At 34.5% G+C, this 4831-nt stretch overlaps 1 pseudogene; it reads right to left on the reverse strand.

Annotated features, from left to right (window-relative positions):
- Positions 1-1724: 1724 nt before the first annotated feature.
- Positions 1725-2811, reverse strand: LOC113197086 (DEP domain-containing mTOR-interacting protein pseudogene; annotated as a pseudogene).
- Between the last annotated feature and the right edge of the window lie 2020 nt (positions 2812-4831).

Genomic DNA, 4831 nt, shown 5'->3' on the forward strand with positions numbered 1-4831 from the left:
TTTAACCTGAAGCTGTATAAGCCAACCCCAGTTAAGGCACTGATTATTATAAAACAGAGATCCACCATATTGCCTAAATATCCAATGCACAATATTATGAATATATTAAAATGGAATTTTTAAGCACTAATTTTTGGGGTGGTTTGTTAAACAGAAAGAGATAATTGGAATGAAGACTAACAATAGAATATGCTAATAGGGCATATTTGCCTCATCAATATAAAGGTTAACATGCATACTCAGGCATTCATTGAATTGGTCCAAGTTTATTTGGATCATATGTGGCAAAATAAGACAGATAAATATTTGTGATTTTCAGTCTAAGTTATCTTGGTTTGTGAGACATGCTGTCATCACAGATCATGTATGAATATACTTTTGGTTGAGCTATATATAAATTTATTGAGTAAGAATATTTCAAACCAGGATACCAGAGATAATTTTTGTTTAACTTATAAAGGTTCTGGAGGCATTATTATACTGATTACAAGGTCAGAGGTTCGAAAAATAAAAGCAAAAAAAAAAAACCTCTAATCAAGGCATATTCAAATAATATTTTAGTGAACTTATTTTTTTTGTTTGTAGACACAATACCTTTATTTTATCTACTTATTTTCATGTGGTGCTAAGGATCAAACCCAGTGCTAAGAATATAAGTACTTCACATGTGCTAGGCGTGTGCTCTACCACTGAGACACAACCCCAGCCCACATGAGCTCATTTTTTTTATCATCACATATTTTAATATGCCTATAATTATGAAGTCACACTTATACTAACTTCTTTAATCTATAACTATTTCAGGACTATGCTCACAAGCTTCTAGAATAACAATGAAGTTTACTGCTTCAACTAAATTTTAGAATAAAATCTGAGAACTGCCTTAAGAAGAAGAATCTTGAAATCAAATTTGCTGAAGTTTTTTTTTTAAAGTGCTGTATTTTACTAGGAAGCAATATTATTGTAGAGGTTTTATTGGTATTTTAAGTACTTGTAGATCTGAAGGAAGCTCTGAAAATTGAGTCAATGTCACTGAAAAAATTTAAAAAGTAGTTAAAATGCAGTTAAGTGGAAAATGTTTCTTTCTAAAAATACAAAAAAAACTGCTGTTTTTTTCCTTTATTAATGTCTTGTTTTCAAGATTAACCATTTGCTTACCAAAACTAACAAAGAAAATAAACAGGAAATCAATTTTGTGTTATTCATTGTTTAATTCTCAGAAATTGAACTGGTTTGAATCTTTTTTCTTCATTGTTTTAAAAATGTGCCAATTGTTTCATGCCATATGTCTCTGTTTTTATACAATAATTCAAAGTATTATGCTACAATTTTTAATAAAAAGAAAATAAATTCAACACAATTTTAATACACTCATACACATCAGCGATGAAGCCACATTAATGTTGTAGCAGCTGAATTCACAATAGCCAAGCTATGGAACCAATCTTCAACAGATAAGTAGATAAAGAAAATGTAGTGAGAAAATTTCATTTTGTAGGAAATCTCTTATTTCATAAATGTTTTCTATACTGATTTTTTTAAATGATGTGCTACCCGGTTCTCTCACATTCAAACACTGTAGGAAAGTCAAGATCCTTATTCACGAAGAAAATTTTCGTATATCCAAAGCCATCCATTTGCATGAAGTCATATCATTGCGTTATTGCATCACTCTGGTCACTCACAGGCTGCTGAATGCCTGGAGGCAGACCTGCTCAGCACTATTACTCCTTCATGACTTCCATTACTATTGTCCTTGGGCATATAAGAATCAGATGGTCCATGGTCCAGCAGTCTATGTGCAGCACTTTGAGCCCATTACAAAGATGATGAACTGACAGATCTTCATTCCTGCTGTGGCTGTAGGGCTGCTGGGATCCACTGCCTGGACATGGCATGGCTTACTTCCTTGTACCACAAAGCCCCAGTTAACTGCATTGCCAACAGTCGTGAACATCTTCCTTGCTTAACCTGCCCAAGGCATCAGGAGCTGCGCAGAAGTGACTGGTCTCTTGAGCACAGATTTGGGGTTGCAGAGCAAGAGGGCTGCTGCTGAGGGTGGGGCTGCTACTGAAATAGTCACTGCTTCAGCAACTGTTTATGCTGCTCCTCAGTACTGCAGACAGGATCTTTATCTTCTTGTTGGGCTAAGTGGCATGAAGCTGGTAGATTTCCAATTGTCATGGCTCTGCTTCCTCAGGCAGAAGGGACAGTCTTGATTCTTCTGGCAGGAGGGGAACTTTTCTTTGAGCAGCCCCATCAGTCTTCTCCAACTGAAGTTCATTCTGAACTGGTGAAGAAGATTGCTGTCCACAAACAGGTGCTTGTTGTACACATGTTGTATCATGCCATGCTGCACTAGCTGGTGGCAAAGGTGGCAAAGCTGCTCAGCCTCTTTTCTTGTGGTGGTCTCACCTTCCTGAACCAGCCAATCCAGGAATTCAGATGCCATGAAGGTGCATTCATACTTGACCCCTTCCTCTTCCCTAGGTTGTAAGAGTGTGTTTTTCTGTGCTCCTCAACTTCTCATACAGCCTGTGTCCTCTCTTAAAAGCCTTTCTTATTTCATTGTCCAGAGGGAAGGTGCACCTTTGTGTTCTAAAAGTCATTTAGTTCTTTTGCAGCAAAACAGTTTGGGAAGGTTTTGAGACTTCTATCTTTAATTACCATTTCTTCCTGCAGCCTGAGTTTGTAACTGCTCACTGGTGACCAGGACTTCAGCCATTCACTCAAGCTCCTTTGTTGTGCCCCACCACTCCCGCTAGTAATACTGTCTCTGCCACCACCTGCAGCTAGGCCACCCTCCTCCATGGTTCAGGCCACGACACTGACACTATCATGTTCTAGATCATGTCCCAGGTTGTTCGCTGCAGATTCCGCTGTTCCTATCAGTCTACCCTCACAGAGGCTTCCCCGGCCATTTTTGGGAGGCAGTTTTCTTTGAATCTTAAATTACATTCAGTTAGGTGGTTAACAAAGTCTTAGTTTAGGGGTTTGTTAACCACCCAACTGAATGTAAATGAAAAAAAAAATGGAAAAAATCATAAGAGTACCTAGGAAAGTTTGACAATTGTTAGATTATTATGTTTCTGAAAAAATTCAAGTTTCAAAATTTAAATAAAGTTATGTAACTCACTGAAATCCCAAAGAGGTGTGATATCTGTTAGCAGGCTGCCAAAGTATTCTATCCCAATGGTCAATCATATCAAGCAAAATATCTAATTGAGCAAAAGAAACTGCCAAAACAGAAGAACAATAAGTAAGATGTCAAAAAATTTAAAAGCTTCTGTACAGCATAGGAAAAAATAAAGTGCAAAGAGACAGCTTTCAAAATGGGAGCTCTATACCATCCGCACCTCAAACAGGGGATTAATATCCAGAATATATAAAGAACTCAAAAAACTTAGCACAAAAATCCCAAGTAACTCATGTTAATAAATAGGCAAAAAACCAGTAACAACAACAACAACAAAATCCAAACAAATGCTTCTCAAAAGAAGATATGGAAATTACCAACAAATATATGAAAAAAATGATATCTCTACCAATTTGGGAAATGCAATTTAAAACTCCATTTAGATTTCCTCTCACTCCAGTCAAAATGCTGATTATCAAGAATAAAAATAATAATAAAAGCTGACAAGGATATGGAGAAAATGGTACACTCATACATTATTGGTGACAGTGAAAATTAGTGCAACTACTCTGGAAAGGAGTATAGAGATTCCTCCAAAAGATAGAAATGAAACCATCACATGACTCAATAACCCCAGTCCTCATTAAATTAGCATAATATAGGGGAATACTGTCATATCAATGTTTTGCAGTGCAATTCACAGTAGGCAAGTTAAGGAACCAGTCCAAATGTCTATCAACAAATGAATTGATAAAGAAAATGTGGTATAAATGTGTACACAATGGAGTTTTACTTAGCCATAAAGAAGAATGAAATTATTGCATCTGCTGGTATGCATAGAATTGGAGAACATCATGCTAAGTGAAATAATACAGACTCAAAAACTCAGGAGTTGAATGTTTCCTCTCATATATGGAAGCTAGGCCAAAATAATTGGGGGAAAGTTTGGGGGTGGATACTACAAAAACAGAAGATATCAGTGGAATAAAGGAACAAAATTGAGGGGGAAGAAGGAGGAACAGGAAAAGGGAAGAATTATGGAATGAAACTTAACTATTCTGTGAACATAAATGAATATATCACAGTGAATTTTACCTTTATATACAATATATATGTAAAATTATTATAAATTTATATTTATATGAATATTAATATTTATTCAATAAATATTTACATTGACTATATTTATAAATTATATGAATACAACACACTAATTTTCTAAAAACTATAAATAAATAGAAAGAAGACCAGTGGAGTAGAGGAAAAGAAATAGGGCAAATGAGGATAGGAGGAAAAGGGACACTACTGGGAACTAAAGTGGTGCAAACTATATTCATGCTTGCATAATTATGGTAAAATGTTAAAATGTATCCCCCCCCAAAAATATTATGTATAACTCTAATGAACTGATAAAAACTTATTATATTTAATCATAAATTATATATATTATATATTTATTAGTATATCTCATTATATATTAAAATTTCCTTGGGGCATATTCTTAAACTGTATGGAATTCTTATAATATATATATATATATATATATATATATATATATATATATACACACACATTCATATACAGGGAGAGACAGATATATAAATATTATATATCTGTCTTAGTAAAAATTTTTTCTAAAAAACACCAAAATAGCAAGGCAAAATTTTTAAAGAAATGACAAGTCAGATAAGTAAT

This window comes from Urocitellus parryii, chromosome X (assembly GCF_045843805.1).
Source record: "Urocitellus parryii isolate mUroPar1 chromosome X, mUroPar1.hap1, whole genome shotgun sequence".
Taxonomy (NCBI): domain Eukaryota; kingdom Metazoa; phylum Chordata; class Mammalia; order Rodentia; family Sciuridae; genus Urocitellus; species Urocitellus parryii.